Source organism: Struthio camelus, chromosome Z (assembly GCF_040807025.1).
Source record: "Struthio camelus isolate bStrCam1 chromosome Z, bStrCam1.hap1, whole genome shotgun sequence".
NCBI lineage: Eukaryota > Metazoa > Chordata > Aves > Struthioniformes > Struthionidae > Struthio > Struthio camelus.
This window is the reverse complement of record NC_090982.1, coordinates 51,457,719-51,481,046: the sequence shown is the minus strand read 5'-3', so window position 1 is coordinate 51,481,046 and position 23,328 is coordinate 51,457,719.

Sequence of the window (23,328 nt, the reverse complement as noted above, 5' to 3'; positions counted from 1 at the left end):
CAAGTCTGATGCTTGGCCCGTGCCAAGGGCCAGCAGAGACCACCACTTTCCCACCACATCAAGGACTGCTTGGCCAGGGAGTCTCGGGGTGACCCAGCAGGTATGGCGAGCACACCAATGCCTAGCCTTGATGACCTCTTGTCCTGGCGCATTGCAGTTTGTTAGCAGGAAGTAGGGTAAGTGTTGCGTGCTTACATGCTGTTTACATGGTCCTGCTTTCAGGTCACTACACGTTATAAAGAATTCCCAAATACAGGATTTGAGGATTATGTAAGCTTAGGACTTTCAAAGGTGAAAATATTGACTGGACTGGTGCCTAACACACAGAAACTGACCCTAGCCTGATGTGCATTATGAACTCATCCCTGAAAAGATTATGCATGTTGCTTTAATGAGAGAAAGTCCTGGTCTTTAAGCAGCTGTAGGGGTGGATAAGTGTACATATGGCCGTGTATACATGTTAGTAGCATCTATTACTAGCATCTAGATGATGACCCCTACGGACTAAACATAGTGCAGATGTTAAGAAGAAATAATACCTTCTCCTCAACCAGGGATAAGCCACTCCAACATCATTCTTTGGCACACATGTCAAAGTAATTGCTGGAACAGGCTATAGAGCAAAAGCTGGAGAGTCTGGTTAGCATTGAACTCTTGATATCAAGTCAAACTGTTTTCCGTTATTTTCTGCCTCTCTTTTTGTTCAGAATTGCACTAAGGCTGCTGCTGTGGCCATTTAGGAAGAGAAAATTAGGATATGTTTACCCCATCCTGTAGTGTAACATGCTTAAGACCATACACTTAGGTCCAGTTTCTGACCTTGAGGGGATGTTTATGATTCCCACTGATACAAAGGGGTAAACTGCCATCAAATATCTCAGAAGAGAATTTAGTCACTTGATTTTTTTCCTGTTGTGAATAAAGAAAATATAGTGAGCTGTGGCTGACTTGGAGAGCTGAATAGCCTGAATAATTTTAGCTTGAGATGATTAATCATGCAAAACAGTCTAAATAAACACAGCAAAAGTACAGTCCACAACATCTAGTCAGAATATAATCAACCTCTGAATCAGAATGTTATGAATGATCATGCTCTGAGTACCAAATGGTGGAGCATATCATTTTAATAGGAAGTATATCATTATGTATTATTTTATTACATTTTTGTAAATTAGATGTTTACCTAAATGAGTTTATCCCTTCTGGTAAGATGAAAATAAATACACCATATCCTTAGAATTAATTCAGATCATCCAGCCTGCTAAAGTGTGTTTAGAACCTTTTCTCTTAGCGCCTGAAATAAAACTGAAGGACTTCAATATCTATACCTGTGAGTAGGTATTGCAAAATGATTTACATAGAAACTAAATGCTAAATGAATTGTTTGCCTTGTTGTGCTCAAAGTATTAGCAAGCATTCACAAATTATGCCATGTTTCAGAAACTGGTCAAGCAAAACAAAACATTAAGGTTCACTTAGTCTAAAGTTATGTAAAGATTTGCTTTGGTTCTAATTATGTCTCAAATATATTTCCCATTTTTAATTCCCACCCTGACTCTTTTGGCTATTTAATTGAAGCAAATAAAATAACAAATATTTATCTTGTCAAATAATCACATGCAAACCATGAGGTTTCTCCAGAGCTTGTTTGGATAAGAATGAAATGTATGAAAATAAAGTGCCTTTTCTGCCAGCATGCATAATTTAGTGGTTAAAATAGGCTAGTCTTCTTCCTCTGGGCAACACAGTGCATTTTATTCAGTTGCCATAAACAGAAATTGTTCTTCAGAAATATGAGAATATTGGACTTTCTTTGCCAGTGCCTTGGCACTTCTATTTACTTCTGATAGATTTTTGTACTATTAAATCACCCATCTTTTTTTTTCTGTTGAAAGGAGTTGGTATTTGTTTTGTTTTCCTGCTTCTGCAACCAAACTGAAGATATATTATTTGTACAGCTCTAGTATTTAGCAAGTCTTAAATTCAGCTCAAAGAAATGACTTCAACTACTGACAGAAATAGGCCTGTAAAGCCTGGGAAATACAGGTTTCTTTTAAAAGCTGTTAGATTAATTAAGTTTCCCAGGCGAGGACCTATTACAGAAATATAAGGCCATACTTAGCCTGGGGATGACTGGCAGAACCCACTTAGAAGTCCGCTTAGGCTAGACTGGAAGGAATTTTTTGAATAATTTTGTCTTAGAAATTTGTTACTCAAAGTACCTGTGCTAATCTTTATATTAGCGATAGTGTAAGCTAAGAAGTAACTGTTCAGCTGTTTGTGAAGTGAAATTAAAAATCTCAACTGAACATGGAAAGAACAGTGGTAGAACAAGTAGCACATATATCACTTAAGTAGATCAGCATTTTTAATTCTCGGTTGGAATTCCTCTTTCCAGGCATTGAATTCCTGGAAAGCTAAAATGGCTTTAATCAGTTGGAGGAGCTATGTTGTCCATGGTAGTTTCCCATATCTCTCAAATTCACCTGTTTCTATTTCATGATATACAGATTTTGAAAGCCAAAAAATTAACATGTGGTTTGCTGGCTTTCCCGACTGATGTCATAAAATCGAGTTACTATTTGGGTTCTTTGACCACAGTGGCTGTAATTCCTATTTGCCTGTTGAAATTGTAAGATTAATGGAGTGATTTTGAGATTGATATATTCACAGATTGCAGTGCCAGGAAGGCCCATTACTCCATAATTTTTCACTGAATGGATGAATTCCTAGTTCAAGACCTGTAACTGGCTGACAGCAGCCGTGAGCTGTCATCTGGTGCAATGACTTTGCAGGAGCGGCTCATGGTGCTGTTTGACGCTGGCTTCCAACTCTCATCAGCACCTCTGCGCTGTGCTGGTGCAATGGTGCTGAGAAGGAGATACCCCTTGCAGTGACAGCCTGGGATGCGGGTAGAAGGAGCCACTACTTGTGGACAGCACTTCCAGCTACCAGACTAAGCCTAAAGAGGCATCAGAGTCACATATTGCTTGGTTAACTGCATCGCTGTGTACCACTGACTTACTAACAAGACAAGTACCAAAACGTTAGAAATTAGTCCTTTAATGAGAAACCCCACACAGGCTTAGGGAATGTATTCAGTAGAATGACTGATTAAAATAAGGGAATGCGATAAAAATCTTTGTTCACAAACCTTTATGAAAGATAAATTGATACAAGACTTAACTGAAGAAAATTCTGAGGATTATTTCCTGTTATAATGCATAGCTGTTTTTGTACATACAATTCATTAATTTTAGATAGTAGCTAGGAAGATAAATCACGCCAAGCTGAGTGTAGCCAGCTCAGTGTATTTGGAGCTGTAACACCAAGTCCCCATACAGTTTGTATTCGTGATGAGCAAAACTAACAAAATTTGAATCAATTCTTGTCTTCAACTAGCACAATCAATAAATCCTGTTACCTTTCATTGGATCCCAGTTTTACCACCACTATCCAAGGCAAGCATATGTTGTCATCTGGGTTACCAAAACTGGGATTGTGCATTTCATCCAAAAAAAAAACCTTATTTTGTCTTTAATTTCCAGCAAAGCATCCTTCCAAATGAATTGGAGTTACAGTGCAACTGCTTTTTCTTTTGGTCTTGTAATGTAGATGTTTCTAACCTCTTTAAAAATGTGGAGGATGAAAATAAAGTTCTTTGAGAACATCAGACGAAGCATTCAGTGGCACAGTCGACTGTTGGCTGTCACTCTTCAAAGCAACTCTAGAAGTTGGAATCACATCGATATGAATTAGAGCGGTGATTATTAAGATTTTTGCATTAGCCTTCTCTTCTTTTACTACAAAAGTTAATAGCTTTTTCCATTCCCACTTTACTTCCAACTTCCTTAGCAAAATTCCCCCCCATAAATATATTTACCTACAGCCTGTGCTTTGCACCAGTCTTTTATATACCAACATCCTCTGTGCATGTGCGTACGAATGTGTATTGTTTAACTCTTTGCAACTTCTTGCACTCTAAGTTTTGCCTTATTTTCTGTTGGCTACCGAACTTAGCTTGTAGAACAAGCTACACCCTTTACGTGGCTGCCAGAGAGATATGACATTTCTCAAGGGGAGAGAACAGAAGGGGGAAAGGGCAGAGTGGAGAATAATCTCAGGTCCTGAGATTATCCTGTTGGGGCTTCTTGCTTCTCTTCACTGCCAAAGCATATGCCAATGGTCTCCTTTTCTTTGAAAGTCTGCTGTACATTTTGAGATCCTCTTACAGAGAGCTGGAGCTTATTTATTCATGTATTGGTTTGCTCATCAGAGTTCCTGGCTGCTCATACCATAAGCATCTTCCTAGACAAACACTGCCATTTCCTTAAAAGAAAAGTCTGGCAGAAAATACGGGAAAATGAAGCAGAGGAGAGGTCAAAAACAATGCAGAATCTGTCAAAGTTGTAAGTCTTTAATATTTTTCAGGGGTTCTGTCTTGAAGTCACACCATATTACAGTTTTAACCCAGAATAAGCTATTAAGCACTAGTAATGCGTTTACCCCTAAAATAAGAGAAGTATATGTATTAGTGACATTAAGGATATTTTGATCAATGGCTTTGAGGTCATATTCTTCATTTGGTTCCACCTGTTCTTCCTAAAATCAATAAACTTAAATACCAGGGTAACTGTGGAAGCAGCAGCATTTATCAACCAGACAAAGCACCTCTTTGCTTTATAATCATCTAGGAGTATAGTGAAGACAAAGAGTACTAAAGTAGTGAAATTTTTTTTATATAATTAGGAGGGAATGATGTAAAGAGGAAACGGGAGTACAGATAAGCTAGTTTATGGCGTGCTATGGAAAGTTATTTTGCAAAAAAGTTATTTTCATTTCAATTTAAAATGAGAAATTATTTTGCAATGAGTTGTACTATACAAAATGGTTTGGCAAAGGATCTCTGCAGAAGTTAATTTGCAATGAGAGATTTTGAGGCATAGTTATTATAGAAAAAGATTATATAATTGGTGAAAGAACAATAGAAGGCAAGCAAAATGATACAAGCACTCAGGGATCTCATTTACTCAAAAGGTTAGAGAAATTAGACTTTTATTCTGTAGCTGAAAAAGAGGAAAAAAATGTAAAGAGTGAAGCCTATAAGATTTTGGAGAAGGTAGAAAGAAAAGTTGCACTAAGAGTATTTGAATTAATGTTGACCGTAAATTATTTTTAAAAATAAGACAATCTAGTATTAATCATGTATATATGTAAAAATATAACCACATATCGTCATGAAAAATACCTTTTGATATTTCCTTCTCCAAGTACTGACATATTTGATAGCCATAATTTAAAGGTGTTATCAGTTGTTATTTGTATCTCTGTTTCATCCATGCTTCTGATGCCAGGACCATACCGAAAGCATAATTTGTTTCGCTTACAGAACCAGTAAAAGAGTGAAGGAGAAGATTCCTTTGAAGTTGTTTTCAAAGGATGTGATGGCACTATGTTTTTTTGTTCATTTTCTAAATGTGGATTCCTGACGAATGCCCAATAGTCCACTGGGGAACCCTACAGTTCAATTCTTTATATTAGCCCTAGAAATAAAACTTTTCTACTGACGCCTTAGATTTTGATTCAGCTATGAAGAAGTCTAGTTAAACGAAAGTCTGTCACACACATTTGTAATGTGAATACAAAAAATGCAGATATATTTGGCATTTCCCCTTTATGGCTTTACAGTATTAATGTTTAAAAGATGCCGTTTTTACCTCAAACAACTTGCAAAACGTCTTTTGCCTCATTAAACCAATCCTAGACTCTCCTTCTGGCAATGCGGATCCCTCAACATTGTTTAGGCCAATTTGAGTTTGCTGGCACTATACATAGGAGCAAAGATTTTTCAGGAATAAGTCACACTCCTCCTAGATTAAATGACTATTCTATTTTGCTTGATGAAGCTCAATTTTTCAAGACTAGAGAACTTATTATGACCTTAGAAAGGCATTGTATTACATACATTTTTGTCCAGCTCTGCTTTCTGATAGTTGAGTTCTTTCACTAGGTACTACAGTCAGATTACTAACGCATTAGGAAAAGCTGCTTGTGTGAATATGGCTTTTCTTCATTGGGACTATCATCCTTAGTATTTAATGTGTAACTGCACAGGTAAATTTCTATAATCTCTAAAGATACCTATTTTACATGCTTCTGTGATTATCAAATTTAAGGGCACATTTCTGTGTTGGAGTAATGAAATGTCTTCTTTTGCATGAAGTCTCAGTGAAGTCAGCGGAAATAGGTAAAGGCAAATCTACTGTTTAGTTTGGGCAGGAATCACAAAGTCAGGGTGAGATGAAACACATAATTATTCACAAAAACAAAGCCTAAAATACATGAATCATTGGCAATTTATTTTAAATATTCTTCTTAACATTAAAAATAACAAATAAAAAAGCAGAGTTCTTTTTAGAATAGTATGTGCATTGTTACCTGAAAACTTGCACTGTCATTGCATCTTCCCCAAAGGATCTTTTTTAAAACTATAAACTCATGAAAATAGGGTTTTACCATAAAAATCCTGACACATCCTTAAATATAGTGTTGCAACTGTGACAATATTATATGTACAATGAACTACCAAGGGCAATAAAAGAAGCCACTAATATAAATTGTTTTAAAATGGGAGATGGGCATGTATTTGGAAAAAAAAAGAAATATTGTGGGGGTAGAAATTGTAAATCAAGGCAAGGATGTGCAGTAAATGCCAACTTATAGAGCTGCTTTAAGATTTACTGCAAAATCTCAAGGTAGTTTTATTTTTCCTTAGAGGAAAATGAAGTTATTACGAGATTTTATGCCAAATCTTATGAATTGTCATGATAAAGTGATAATAAATTGACATTTACTATACAAAGTCATTGAATGGCGCTTCCACATGCCTATGCAAGGCTAAAATACCTCACATTTTATGTTAATATCTCCCAATCTTTTTACAAAGATAGCTGTCAGATCTGCAATATCAGAATTTCTGATCTGGCTAGCAGAAGATATGTGAGTACTAAGCAGTTCTACTCAGCAATTTGCAGATCTTGAGAGTCCATATACAAATGTAGTGCCTGCAGAAAGAAAAATATTTATAGGTACATTTTGCGATGAATTTCTTTAAAAAAGGTGGAGCAAAAATAAATATATCCTCAGCTGTAAAAAAAGGAGGGAAGTTATGTCTTTTGTCTTACAGTGGAAAAGTTGATAGATAATACTGAACACGAATATGAAAATTATTTTTCTTTAAATCAGCAAATCAGTTTTGAAGAGTAAATTAATCAAGTAATAACATTGCAAATGTAAATCATTGATATTGCTATTTTTATTATCATTTTATTTTTATTATTATTTTTATTATATTATTTATGTGGTTTGTGATGCTGGAACCATGTTGATTTTTTCAAGTCGTTACACATTTATTAGACGTATGAGTGTAACAGGGAGAAAAAAGGGCTGCTAAGATGATGGGGAACAGAATTTCTCTATATCGAGAGCTAACTAAAGAGCAAATGCTTATGGTCCATAAATACTTTCAAAAGGAAAAATTCCAGGGCTAAATAAAAAAATCCCATAAGCTAAATAAGAAATGAATATTACATTGCTAGCTAACAATAAATTTAAGCTGAAAGTTAAAAGATTTCTTGCTGTCAGACTAGTAAGCCTCAGAACATCCTTTTGATATAAGGAAAATCATGGGAAAGGAAGAGTGGAAAAGCAGAGAGAGGAAACTGTCTGAGACACTGTGATCAGTTTATGAAAGCAGATATACGGCAGACAAGGTGAGTGATAACTGTGATAATGTGGCAGGAATTCCCTTTCAGTCCTGTCTTTCTATGACAAGATTGTGACTGCTTAAATCACCGTTTGCTAGTATGTGTGGTTGCAACGGAAAAATGCCTGGTGAGGTGCAGAGCAGGCGTGTGCCTTCTGGAAGCTGAAGGCAGAGGATCTGCTGTTGCAGCTTCTTCCAGCTCTCTTCTGTGACCTACCCAGGTGTCTGAGGCCACCTTGAGCCCCTCTACAGGCACGCGGCCAACGTAAAGGGCTTTACCTTATGGCAATGTCACAGAAAATAATAATATATGGTGGTGATGAAAATTTTCTATAATCTTCACTTCCCCAGCTGGAAAATAAATTCCCCGTTACGTGCCATTGCACACGTCTGTCTGTATGCCATAAAGCTTTTTTCAGTAGGAAACCACACTCGAATCCAGTGAGAGTTTGAAACGCAAAGGATTTTCACTGCATTTTGTGATATGCAAAACTGCAGCTTCAGTCTAATCTAGATGAGCCAATAACTGAAAAACTCAGATAACCCAACATGTCAAATCTGAAATACTACCAAAGTATTGAAAGGCTGGAAAGTGCTGGCCAATGGAGGGCTGGGAGAAACCTGGAAGAAGATGTTCTTTAAATCCTCTTTCTTTCTCCAGTCCATTCTAATATCTGAATTCTCACTTAGGGGATCTCATCTGAATGTCAGTGTAGTGGGAGGAAAATATAGACCATCTCAGGAGGTCGTTCACAAAGTATACAGAAATCAGTGACATTGCAGAGAGTATACTCACATCAGAGAGAAAGTATTGCTTCCTCTTCCCTGTTTCATTTAGTGAGCTCTTTAAAGCTAGAAAGAAAGGAGTGTGGGCCTTCAGATGTTTCAGGCATCTTCATTAAAAAAGAACATGAAAAAGAGGAAATTTCATTCGCTAACTTCCTTCATTGTCTTAAACGCAGTAAACTCTCTAGATAACTCTCTTCAAATCAGCTTCGCTATTTTTGCAAAACTTATTTTCATAAGAAAGTGAAAGGATCGAGTTTTGATTTCTGAACCCATTTTCCAGCATCTCTGGAGTCACATTAGTAGTTGACATGGCTTTATATGAAATCAAGATTTTTCTGAGACTGCTAAAATTTGCATTTCTTTCCCTGTGAGTTGAATTAAAAATGTCAAGCAAATAAGAGAATTATTTCTCATGCATCAGTTCCCACATTCACTTTGCAAAGATTATTCCAAGCTCCCCTAATTCAATGAATTCCAGCTAAAAGAAGATTTATTATTTCAATCTTTTTTTCTTTTAGGCCCATCCATTTTCTACTGTGATTGTTCATTGTGCTTATATTAATCCCAGTATTCTGCTGCAGATTTACTCCAAGTACAACATGTTGAAATGGTAGGGGTCCTAGTATGAGGAAATAACTGAACCCGAGAGTATAGGCTAGTGAAATACGCAATTTTATGATAATAACATTATAAAATACACTGAAGGGCTTTCTTCCCCAGCAGTTCTTACTGATATACTTAGAAGTTCTGGTCATGAATGGGAGCCTCTGTATTGTAGGTGATGAGTGTATAAATAATTTTTCTAGAAGTAATTTGCTAGCATTTTGTGAGGAAATGACAACATGCTCATGGTAAACAGATGTCATCTTCTGTGAAACCCATCAACTGGTTTTGCTTGCTTTGTTTTTAATCACAGTTACAAATGGTTTTTACTGAATTTGTTAGATTTTCAGTCTGTTTATAGACAGGTCTGTTCCTTTGCAATCTGGTCCACTGCCTACACTCACATTCCCCCCGGCTCTTACGTATTTTTTCCATAATATAATTGCGAACAAGGCGCCGGTGAACTTAGTGCAAACAGAAAGTGCTTTACATAGAAATGTGAAAATGCATTACACAATATTAGCTTAAAAGAAAATGAAAAAAAAGAACCTCTCAGCTACTCTTCCACAGTTCTCTCTACATCTATTATTGAAGCGCTTAGAATATACTGGAGGGAGTGGGAAAAACTCAGCTGACATTTCCAAAAGGAAAATGAGACTATTGTATTTCCACTAAGAAAGGTGAAGGTAAGCCTGTGTCATGTCCTTCCCTGTCAAATTTTATTTTCCTGAGATCGAATTTTATTTTGATTTATTATATGGGTAGTATTAGCACATTGTTCCCTATTCACATCTAAGTGAATTCACTGGACTGGGGTTCATAGGATGTTGAATTATGTCTGGTTTGGAAGATTCAAGCACAACATAGCTGTTAATGCGCTGAATGCTGAGTGGTTCCACATGCAGCTCATCTATTTGGGTAATCACAGTGTCAGTCTGGAACCAGCCATGAAAACAATGACCCTGATTTAAATTTTCCACCTTGAGCCATCCAAAAACACATAATCAGTCTTGATCTTAATTAGGGGGAGAGTATGTTTGTTGGTTTTCCAGAAAATGAGAGTGCCTGTCTGATTAAGAAGCAGAGCACCAATGACATTATTTTGGCCTTAGGGACACTTCCCCCACCCTGCTGCTACGTTCCCTCCAGCTCTTCTCCAGCTCTCCTTCCCTCAGACAAAGTCACTGCAGACCTCAAGCATATTTTCCCTGGTGACCACAGCAACTGGCAGACGTATGGCACGTTTCTCGCTATTTGGTGTGCCCCTAGTAGATATGCCCAAGGATCTATTAAGGAGTTGTGTCAACTTCATTATCGTTAATGTTTTCCACAGTGGAAGCTCAGGCAGGAACAAGAACGTTAACTGTGCTGTATAAACAAATGTGTGCTTGCTGCGTGAATACTTCTGTGATTTTTTGAATGTTTAGAATTTCTCCTGGCTGTGCATTGTAAATCTGACCTGGGAATAGTAATATGGAGCACTGGCTATTTTTCTTGCAGCTGGCTGAGACGTTTCTCCTCTAGTTACTGTAAAACAACCCCAACTGTTTTAAGCACGCATACAAACATACTCCTTCAAACCCATGTCTTCTGGAAATACTAGCTTTTTAAAAGGATGACACTTTGAGTTACACTTCTGATATTAAATAAAATGAGCCAGAAACTGTTCTTTGACCTGAGGCCATCTGGCACAGTACAAATTTTATCCATGCTAGTAAACTCTTTTGCTCTCCCTCCTGTATTGGGAATGATTCCCAACCAATGCTAAATTCAGACCCAGGCATTTTCCAATGCCCAGGAGACTGCTAGCTGGCAGGGGTCAAAACTGTGTCACAGCCCGTAATAACAGCTTACGAGTATGGATGATTGTGTGACAGTGTTTGGGCCCATGCTCTGACTTTATATTATTAGCATAAATATAGCTCATATATATATATGTATATGTAGAAATATATATGTATTGGTAAATGTAGATAGGAAGAAAGGGAGAATGTACCTCTTTTTATGAGTATCTTATGAACACAATCAAGAAGCAGAAGTACGATCTATTGTGAGAACTACAGTTGTCACTAGCTTAATGAGGAAATACACTCTTTGAAAGTATTCACTTAGCTAGAGTTTCTAGTCAGCAGCCACTGTGGGACTCCTGCTAGAAGGCAGAGAGACAATAACAGGTAAAATTAACATAGGAATGATAACACTTTTTTGGCCTGAAGAGTTTATCTCTGTGGTCCTGACGAATGAGTAACAACTGTGGGTAGAAAAAGTGTCAAAGAATTTTTAAGTCATTCACTTCCAGTTGGGATTTTCTGGCTTAGCAAGCTACTCTGGTAAAAAATAGACCTTAATGACTACCTTTAATATCTGTTTGGCATTGTTACAGGGTGTCTTAGAAAAATACGTATATTTCACGCTTTTCAGAGAAACCAGGTAGGAACATAGTTCATGCTTCCATCAAATGTATCTCTTATTTACTTGTTTGTTTGTTTGTAATTATAACAGCTAGAGTCTGTAAAATGAAAACTGAAGTTCTGGAGACCAGAGAGGATTCAGAGATGTGCTGCTATAATGTATGGACACTGGGATTAGGCTGGGATTCATCTGACCAAATGTAGAGACCTACATCTCAATAAGTCACTCACAGCTCCCTTTATAATCGAGGAAAGATTTAGATACTTCTGGGGAACAATTTGTCTCATCCTAATAAAGACGTCTAAGGTAGATGCAATCTAAGTCTACTAAACTGAATCTCCTTTAGAGTAGAAAGAAAAGGATCACTTATTAAAAGGGACCTACTACAGGTAGCCTAGACTGACTAGCTTAGATACAAACATCTTTATTTTGAATGTCTGCATTTGATCAGATGAATGCCACCATTAATGTCCTTATTGATGTTGAAACAACCTCCTTGTGGAAGAGTGCCACTGGATACTTTTTTCTTTTTCTGCAATTCTCAGCTGCTAAAGTGAGTTTGATGATGCAGAAGACTCTGAGAGGGTGGCCTAAGCGTGATAGATGCTATGATCTAACTGGAGTGGGTGAAGTTCTCTTGCAAATCTTCTTACAGAAACATTAAAGGGAAAGCCAGCACCTCCTGGTGTAAACTGGAAAACATAACTTCTACTGCTGTTTGGAAATTTGTTGCTACAGTTTTCTTAAGTTTCAGGAGAACTTCAATGATTTGCATATATTTCTTCTAAAAACTGAACATGATTGAGACATAGCGTTTACCAGTCGTGTTGGGGAGAGAGGAAGGAAGGGAAGGGTTCATAGTTTTATCATAGAATAAATTCACTTCTAAACACAAAAGCATACATTTCATACTGTGTTTGGTGATGGGTTTTCTGTTGAACCAGATAGGATGACTACTTCGGTTTTATGGAAACATCTAACTTAAGGGGAGGTCAAGAGGAAAGCAGCAGAAATGGTTGGATGGCTAGAAAAAATGACTTAGGGTGAAAGATTAAAAGAGTAGGACTGTTAAACAAAAGAAAACTGAGGGATGAACATGTCAACAGTTTTCAAACACATAAAAGGGTGCTGCAAAGATATAGGGAAGAAGCTGCTCTGCTCTCTTCCACCGTAAATATAAAAAAAATAATTGGATTAAACTGCATGAGGGAAGACTTAGGCTATGGTTTAGGACATGCCTGTGTAGCACATGCTTGCTTATGGTGGTATGAAACTTCTAACATTAGTTCTTACCCTTTTAAAAGTGTATTTAAAATTTGTTTATTGAGGAAAAACACAGATACAGCAATGATCATGCCCTGGAGTAATTAAATGGTCTTTAAAGGCCCTATCCTGGCCTATCTTCCCATGATTTTATCATAGTTCTCCACAGACTAGCTGAAATTGTTGGTTCCTTTTTTCCTTTCTGTATTCCATTTCTGTTCTCCGCTTCTGCCCTGTTTTGCCTTAAAATCCAAAAGTAGCTCATTCCCTTCTCTTCTGACTCAAGCATTGTCAATTGTCAAAATATTCTCCACAAACCATGTGCTGGATTTTTATTCAACAATTGCTGCCAGTGCTCCTTTCACTTTTCTGAATTTTTGTAATTAGAATTCTATCTTCTGCTTCCATCCATGGATTTTGTTAAATCTTTTTCTGCTGGGTCATTTCTGTCCTATGCTTTGGCTATGATAGAACATCTTCTTGGAACATCTCTGAAAAGCCCTGTATAATGTTGTGCATGCAAAGTTTGGACCAAGGAAACAGGAATAATCTGTAAAAGCCTACTTGAGCAGGGGGGCTGGACTAGATGATCTCCAGAAGTCCCTTCCAACCTCAACCATTCTGCGATTCTGTGATTTTTTAAGATTAAAGTATATCCCATGATGTTATGGTTTGGATTTCTTTTTACTTGCTTTCATGTACAAACTTGTGCTTTACAGAGAAATTTTAGTTTTCTAATATGTAAACTAGCTATCTGTTGAAGATTTAGCCTTTTTATTACAATTTATAGAAAGCTTGTGAAGCATAAATTATTTTGAAATCTCCTCAATCTCCTTGTACCATTGTCAATGTTGGCAACCCTGGCAACCCTGTTTGTCTGATGACCATATTGTAACTGGTTTGTTACGAGCCAAATTTTGATTCGTTGTAAGTTCTGCCTTACTTATATCCCTGTTGACACTGAAACCTATAAATATTACTTTGTCTCTTTTCACAACCTGAATGCATCTCTCAGTAAAGAAATTCATCCTAGAATGTATGGATTTGATCTATTGTTTTGATGGCTTTAGCAGATTAGTAGATTACCTTTTTATTACTTTAAACAATCTTTTTTTAAAATGGGACAGGCAGTTTTCGGGTCTCAATTCCATTTGAGAATCATTTAGAAAAAGATGAAGGCCATGCAATCTCAAATACAGATATTATTCCTGACTCTCAGCACTCTTGTGTCCTGCTTGTTTTGAGGTTTAGCTTTCACTTTCTCTCCGTCTCCTCAACAAAACTGATTTTGACTAACTAATTTATAGGTGCAGTAGTGTTAGGCAGGTGCTGTAACTGCACTCCTGCAACAGTTTCTCTTGGAAATGTGATGTATTTTGTGTTTTCTAACACTATCTGCATTCCTCTCCAACTTTTGTAAATCTCTCTAGGATATTTTGGTTATGAAAGTCCAATTTTATTTAATGTTTATGTTTACTCTTTTGCACTTCATCTTTTAATCCATCTTGTTTCATCGATTAGTTTTATCGTGTCCATTGCAAGTTCTTTCTCCATGATTAAGGAGTCTAAATCAAAAGGAAAAACAATTCATATAAAACATCTTTCCTTGCACAAATATATTTTTTGTCCTACCATTCTTAACTACATATAACCCCTTAAATCTGTCAGGAGTCCCCTAAAATTTAAAGAAAAATTACATTATGGAAATATGCCTACCTACAAGACATTTATCTTCTAGAAGCTAAGAACATGAGCTAACAAACTCATTGGATGAAGTCCTTGCCACAGAGAAATCAATAAAATTTTGCTCATAATGTTAAAGGGTCAGGGCTTCATTTGCTGTATTTTTAGTATATGCTTGAATTTATGACTAAATTCACTGCCCATAACTAGGCAGTACTTTGTTTTAAGGCAAGAGATGCATATGCCCACTCCTACTAGTTAAGAGCTCAGCTTCTTAAGTTTTTAATTCTAGTCGTTAGCTCACCGTTAAGTAACTCTTGCCACTTTGCTTACAAGTAATTATTAACCTTCTATTCAATATCCAAGCATCTATTAGAAGGAATTTCCCCCTCCACACCAAATACATAAAGCTTTAGTTCCCCACTAAATCAATCCGCTTAGATCTAGGACAAAATCTCTGCAAGGCAAGTGTCAGTTAAAAGTATAATTTAACAAGAAAGCCTGTAATGGTAAAAAATCTCGATGTAAGGATGGAAAGATTGAGAAACAAATATGAAACTACAACAGGCACGTGTTACATTCTCAAATATGAAGAAGAGCTTCAAGATCAACTCATTAGGTGATCATAGGCAGTATAGGATTCTGCACCCTCTAGTATTGCTGACAAGCAGATACCTGTTGAGTGCTCAAATACCTGCCACTACCAACTTCCCCAAGTTTTATACACAAAACAAATCGGTGTTCCAGGAAGTAAAAGTCCAGCCCAATCAACTGATCTGTTTTATCCTATGCTGTATAAAAACCAATTTACTACAGAGGCAATTAGCCCCCGAAACAGCTCACCAAGGGTTGTAGTGAGATCTTTAAATTTAGGTGTAATAACTTCTAGATAGGGAGCTATATCTTACAAAGAAGTTATGGATTTGCTTCAGAAATTGCCAGGTGAAATTCTTCAGCTTGTATTTTGTATGGAATCAGACTAAATTATCTCTAAGAGCTTTAAAAATTGTGTTCATGTTTTTTTGTTTGATTTCAAGAGGAAATACAAAGCATTACAGGTGAGTAATGCTTTAAGTATGTGGAAAACCAAAAATTATATACAGAGGGTAATTTGTACTATTGAAATAAATGAATGGACATAAATTCCTTTTTGGCAGGGTTTGGTGAGGGCTACCAATGATGAATTGCTGTAATTAAACGTAACGTATAGCTGAGTCCCACAGAACACAAGTATAAGTATTAGACTTCAAGAAAGGGCGCTGGATATTTATGAAATCTAGGCTTAATGCAGCAAACTTGCCCACGTCATGAACTTCACATCCTTCTGTTAGTCCTCGTGGGTATGTTCCCAGCTTGTTTACTGAGTAATGTTGCTTGTTTTTTGGTTATAAGTGACTGATGTCACTTTTTGTCTTATTTAAATGAAAAAAAAAAAAGAACAGATCTGCTGATGTTTCTTTGTTGGAAAATATACTTTATTTCTGGGGAATAATGTCTGCTGTTGCTTAGAACATGTCCACCTCTAAGGGAGAGACTGTTCAAGGGTCAACACTGTATAAGAAAACTCCTGCTAGTGCTACCTTCAGTAAAACTTCCTTAGGCGAAAGATTGATGAGATCCTAATTTAGAAAGGTGGAGCCTATTTTTGTCATTGTGTTAAGAAAAATGCAGTAGGGAAACTATTTTTTTGAACAATGTGGATAACCTGGGCCATAGGTAATTTTTCAAAGATTACATCTCATTTGTTTGAACTTGTTTCTCTAAATATTCATATTTTCCGTCCTTTTGCTGTCAGTTTACTAGATGAGCGCTCAAAAAAACTAAAAGTACAAGCAGTCTGAGTACAAGACAGAAAGTGAGGCTTCCCAGGAAGACCTAACTCATTTTATTATTTTATTGTTCACATATGAGGGAGTTCTTACTAAAGAAGGTATGGGGACCTTTAATTGCCTTAGTATCATTTAATCAGTATTTTACCACTTGATTATAAGTGTGATTATAGGCTTGGAGAAAATTGTTATTAAACTGAATTTCTCTATAAAACATTCAGTCCTAATGAAAGTTCTAGGATAATGTCAGCTGCATACAGTTTCACAAACAAAACAAATCCTTATTCCCAATGAAGCCTGCTGGGCACCAACATTTGGGGAAACTGGAATGACAACGAAGATCATGACTTCAGAGGAAAGCGGGCACGCTGAAACCACTGACTCTGGATGCAGTGGTCTGCGGCCCCTGGCTTTGATATTTACTAGTTCTACTGCCTATTCATCTTCCAAGAGGGCTTTTTTTTCTTGAGACTTCAGTAACATATGCATCATATAAGGAGGAAAAGATGGTTTTTATAACTTTGAATTTGTTGTGCTGCTTCTAATCCTGCACAGCACAATGTGCTCATGATTTTTCAAAGGAAACAGGAAGCAAGAAGATCGAGGAAGCCTGGGAAACCCTTGCATCCAAACAAAGAGAATGAACAAAGCTACCTGTGAAAGTATCATAGCGTAATTGTGTCAGTGGAATATGTGTGTCTGAGATGCAGATCAAATCTTAAAGACTTTTTTTTTTGGCAAATCTGCATTCATCTTTTTTATCTTGATTGTAGATACTCAGCCACAAAATCCTTTATTTTCCTGTTAAGCTGTTTATTTCAGCTGTCAGAGTTTACATTGACTTAAACACTCCAAAGTCATCAGCTTTTCAGTTAGGTTTCTTCAGAGGCTTTATAGCAGCTTTGTTTTCTTTCCCCCATAGCTCTAGCCAGCTCCCTCAAAAATGCTGTCCCCAGCAGAGGAACTGTTTTCAGGCAAGATATTTCCAAATATATCACCTGAAAATGTATTGACAGTACCTCCGTAGTAATTCTTATGTGAATATTAGAAAAGGTCACATGGTTTACCCCAGAGCAAAAGCTGTGGTCAGAATGCAAATGAAAAGAAAAAAGATATTGACATCTATTCTTGAATAAGAAAGGAACCTGAAACAATAGGTCAAACAGGTGTAAACGATCTATTCGTTTAATTCAGAGGTCGGCGCAAAACTATAGCTAATTTCCAAAAGCATTCACTACTGCTAAGGGTTGGTAGAAGTCTCTAGGTTATGTGACCTGCTCTACAACCTTGACCTGCACTCAGTAATTTTCAAATGTATCTGTTGAATTTAGTAGCCAAAGTTGCATTATTACTCTTGACAACTTCTCTGGTTAAGCTCTGTCTGCTGAATAAAAAAAAAAAAAAAATCCTCAAGCTAAGGGTCTGTGCAGCTGGCCTAGCAAGTGCTTGGGTATTCGTCCATCTGTTCATCCTGGCCAAAACCGAGCATCCTTGTCAGTGGTGACCACATTTCAAAGCCAAGCATGATCCATAGCGCTGCAGTGAAGTTGCACTTGATTTGATTAGGAATGAATCCAGCCAAGCTTTGGATGATGAGGGAAGGTTATACAGTCATAAAGACTGAGTTTTTGATGTGGTTGTACAACATGTGCATCACAACAGAAGTCGCTACTGTCTGTAGTCTCCTTTTGTTTTCCTTGCAAATCATCTCCTCTTGAGGGACCTCATTTTTCCATGAGGGTTCCTCTAGAGCGTCTTTTGAAGCCATGTTGGGAGCAGATCTATTCTACAGTGCTCCTTTGAGCCGAGTCTTTTTCTGGATCTGCTTGCTCTTTGCTTTCCTCTCCTCTAGTCCACCACTAGACTGAACATTCAGCATTTCTCAAAGAGTTTTCCAGCCTCTGGTGGCTCAGTTTTTACAGGATGCCAGTGGAGAGTCTGTAAGACAACCTAAGGGCAGCTCTGTGTCTGTTTGACAGGTGGCCTTGCGGGGTAGCCCCAGACAGAGCAGCTAGGACACAGCTGAGGTGCTTCATACATGTGGCCAGAGTTGCCGTTTTCTTAAATACCTGCACCCTAGTGTCCCTAATGCAGGTCTGGGGGCACCAAAGTGAGGAAAGCAGAGTGCCAGCCTGCCCAGGGTGTCCAGCGCTTTTTCTTACACTGCACTTACCTAGGAATGACCTCATAGCACTTCTGCTACAAAAACAGTGAATGATTTCAAACCAAGAGACGAAATCTGGATGCTTTATGTGCATTTCTTACCATGTCAGGGTAACACTGATATAACATTATGTTAACATTACGGTGTACAAAGGATAGCAAGCAAACTGTTAGTACTGTTTCCTTGCTCACCAGATGGAAAAGTAGTCTATATGGTATTGCGTTTTGTCAGGGTACATCATTTTCTGTGTGTCACTGCTCACTCTTATATACAATTTAGATTTACTTGGACTGACAGCCATTAATAAAACATCAGCGTACAGCTTTGTGACCATGCCTGTCACACTGAAATGCCTGCCTCGGTGCCTGCAAAGTGCAGCTAGAACCGTTACTGACAAATAGAGAACTTCTGAATTAATTTTGGTTTGATAAGAGAGAGTAACACTACATTAAACATAGGAAAGCGAGGAGGCGATTTGTTTTAAAGTTTCTGGCAGGTAAAGTAGAAGAACTCCATGCTAAGGAGCAAAGTTGGCCCCTCTATTTAAGTGACGGCATGTCACGCAGCTCCCACAGTCACAGCGGGCCATTAGATGAGCACCCCTTCTCCCTGCCGCTGCTAGCCCTAGAGGGCCGTGGCACATCTTCCCCTTCCCGGTCATTGCTCAGGGCTGCGATGGCTCGCGGTCCCAGCACAGGAGAGCGCAGCAGGAGCTCTGCCTCCGGAGACGGAGGCTGCAGCCAGCGGCTAAGAACAGCCTGGTTCCTTAAATATATAGGTATTTTTAAAGTGCCTCCGATTCCCATGCTCTGCAGCGCCCCTGAGTGAAGCTGAATAGGCGGGCTGGGCCTGGAAGCAGCGTGGCTGCCTTGGAGTTTCCTTCTGCAGCTGTGTTGTAACAAGGAAACAAACCATTTAGTCTGAAGCCAGCTTGAGGAATAGGTATATACCATTTACAAGTGCATTTTGTACCTCCGCCCTTGGTTACTAAGGACTGCACTCGCCTTACAAGTGCTCTAGCCTGTTGGCCAATTTCCTCACGCTATTTTATGTAATTTAATCCCAGAGGTTTAGCTCTTGCCCCACTTTGCCTAGCCTGGTGAAGAAAAGAAAGCATAAAAGTTTTTAGGCTGTAGGATAAGAAAAAAATTTTAAAAAGCTCTGCATGCTACCTGCAGGTGTCCACCAGGCTACACTTTTGTCATCTTAGAATTCATTTAAAGCACTTTGTTAAATGTTTATTTGCTGTCTTGCCTAGAAGCAGCTACTAATCTGCTTATGAGTCCATAGAAGCTCAAGCAGGATTTGTATAAGTGAAGAAAAGTTTTTAGTGCCTAAAGGTATGGAGAGAGGCAAAGTCCTACAGGATGCACAGACTGATTTGAGGAATTTAGGTCTAGTTTATCGAGAAAGACACATGCACATGTGAATTGATTTTTTTACATTATAGAAAGAGATCTGCATTTCCTAGGATGTGGTCCTTGTTGCTTGATTTCTCTCTTTCAAGGGCAATTGAACTTTCTTTGAGAAAGAGGAAAATCCCAGTAGTGTTGATTTCTCACATTCCTATTTCATATATTTCCTATAAATATACATAGGCATTTCTGGAAAATACTTACGGAAATGCATATGTAGCTGTTATGCTCAGGATCTGCTGGTCTTTGTGGGTTTTGTTTTCACAATTGAATTATTTCCATGTTACCTCTGATAACTTCTGTTACTTAGTGCCCCGATGACTTTCATAGTGAACTTATGACTATGATTTTCCTATGGCAAAAAAGAACGTGATCACATTTGATAGAAAACCAGACAATCGCAATTTTATGAGAACGTAAGTGATACTCAGTACTTTTAGAACAAGTAGCTTTCCACCCTTTTTATACTTTCACGAAATGAAGGTGCTGATATGCCTTTGATAATTTGGAAAGTTCTTTTTAAATGCCACCGGAACCATAACAGTCTGGTACACAGCTGGAATACCTGGTCCTAGATCTTGAAAAGTGTTAATAGAGTTCCATCGGGGAACAACACTGAACAGTGATATGCTGATTTTTAATTTGCATCAGCCCAGTGCCTGCACAACCAAAATACTTGGGCAAAACATGAGAAAGATGATATAATTTATGTTTTCCACCTTATGTTTCCGTATAAGCACTTTCATTAGTTGGTTTCTTGTAAGATGAAAATTCTCATTTTTAAGTTCAAGAAAAACAATGCAGATAAGATAAGGACACATCTGCCAATGAAAGAGTGTTTTATTCCTCTAGATTTAATCAGTGTTTTCATGAGATAAACTTAGTAAAACACTTAACAGATAAGGAATAAATATTATGAAAACATTTTTATGATGCAGAATTAATTTTTATTTAGTGTCCTCATAAACCTTAACTTGAACTCTATGCCCAACATATGAGCTAACACATGAATAAGAAGCAATATAAATGGACAGTCTATTATGTTTTAATGTGCTTTTAGAAGCATAACAGCTTTAAAAACTATTTTATGAGTGTTTTGGGCCTGATCAAATGTATGCAAGTGAAGTTTTTATTCCCAGTGCTGTGTAATCCCCTCTTGCAGTACTTTACATTCCCTAACCATCTAGGGTTTGAGGAGAAATGTTAGTGTTTGGCTCCTCATTTCTTCTACTATCTCTGTGTGTAGTAAGTGCCTACCACTTACTTCTGTTGAGGAGTCCAGTATGAAAATGCACTTGATTTGTTTCCTGAGTGCACTGATGATACTAAACTGGGAGGAGAGGCTGACACACCAGAAGACTGTGCTGCCATTCAAAGGGACCTGGACAGGCTGGAGAGCTGGGTGGAGAGGAACCTCCTGAAGTTCAACAAAGGCAAGTGCAAGGTCCTGCACCTAGGCAGGAATAATCCCATGCACCAGTACAGGCTGGGGGTTGACCTGCTGGAAAGCAGCTCTGCCGAGAAGGACCTGAGAGTCCTGGTGGACAACAAGTTAAGCATGAGCCAGCAGTGTGCCCTTGTGGCCAAGAAGGCCAATGGTCTCCTGGGGTGCATTAGGCAGAGTGTTGCCAGCAGGTGGAGGGAGGTGATCCTGCCCCTCTACTCAGCCCTGGTGAGGCCTCACCTGGAGTCCTGTGTCCAGCTCTGGGCTCCCCAGTACAAGAGGGACATGGCACTCCTGGAGAGAGTCCAGCGGAGGGCTACCAAGATGATTAGAGGGCTGGAGCACCTCTCCTATGAAGAAAGACTGCAAGAGCTGGGCCTATTCAGCCTGGAGAAGAGAAGATTGAGAGGGGATCTCATCAACGTGTACAAGTATCTGAAGGGGGAGGTGTCAAGAGGATGAGGCCAGCCTCTTCTCCGTGGTGCCCAGCAACAGGACAAGAGGCAACGGGCAGAAACTGAACCACAGGAAGTTCCATCTGAACCTGAGGAAAAACTTCTTCACTGTGAGGGTGACAGAGCATTGGAACAGGTTGCCCAGAGAGGTAGTGGAGTCTCCTTTGGTGGAGATATTCAAAACCCGTCTGGATGTGATCCTGGGCAATATGCTCTTGAGGACCCTGCTTGAGCAGGGAGGTTGGACTAGATGATCTCCAGAGGTCCCTTCCAACCTAAACGATTCTGTGATTCTGTGAAGGAAATCAATCCCTTTGAATGGAACACGGGGCAATCGTGGAGCAAGCTGGTTTCTTCCTTTTCAGTAGCAAGAAGGTGAGAGTTTGGAAGGCAAAGACGCATTGGGAGATAGGAATGAGCTACGTGATCCTCCTGTGAAAATGTGACCTCTTAATTTCAGAGTGAAGACACTATTCCAAGCAGTGCTCGTTGCAAGTGAGAGTCAAATGCTCGTCCTCGCTCAGTCTGGATACAAGTGTAGCGTCTTATTTTGCTTTGAGGTAGTAGAGGATTGCCAAAGAGATCGAAGGCAGAGAAGTGCAGGTCGGGGGGGTTCTCATTTGCCGTTACCGACTCTGGGGGAGCTCTTCAGGGAGGGATGCCAGGCGGTGCACCTGGATTCTGCTTTTGAAGCAAACAACAAAAAAAAGTTTCCAGTCTTTCCTGCTATATATCCCAGGATTCACTCATGTAATTAAATCCTTGGAAAGTTCTTTTCAGAACTCATACAAGAGCCAGCGTTAATATTTAACCTGCGCCTTGCCTTTCTGTGCACAAAATGTTTGACACTTGTTGCCTTTCTACTTGCAGTGGCTTTAGAAAAATTTAAAAGGCTTCAGGAAAATTCAAAGACACTGATAACTCTTCTGCACTGAAATCCCACTGCTTGAAATGTAAAAGTAAAACCCCAGGATTTCTAACCCACACTTTGCAGTTTATTTTTTTTTTTAACTCTTGTTCTTATTCTTTATGCTACAATGCTGATTCTCAGTCAATTTTAATATATCACTGCAGTAAATGGGTCTACATAGGTTTGAGACTCCTTGCAAAAGGGAGTGTAGCTCCTTGGAAAGAGGAAAAACCATGACAGTCAATGAAGAGAAATGCCCTTCTGTGAACTTTTTGTTTGCAGGTTAAGTGCCTGGGATTGACTCATGTTTCCCCACACCTCCCTGCCGGTGAGCAGAAGTGAATGTAGCCATTTATAATAACATAACACTTCTGCTTGCCGAAAAATGTGGTGTTCTATTGTCTATCCGCCTTTGAGCAGATGTCTGATTTCACTGGCCTGGCTACAGAGTAGGTAGGAGGTGGCCGTAATGTGCAGGCATTCCCAAACTAGCTACCCAAATATGCATTTTACTGTGTCTATGCTAGTCAGTGCAGCCTTCCCCGATGCACTCTCAGGCCTGGGCTCTTGACCTGCGCTGAAGCTCATGAGCCCTT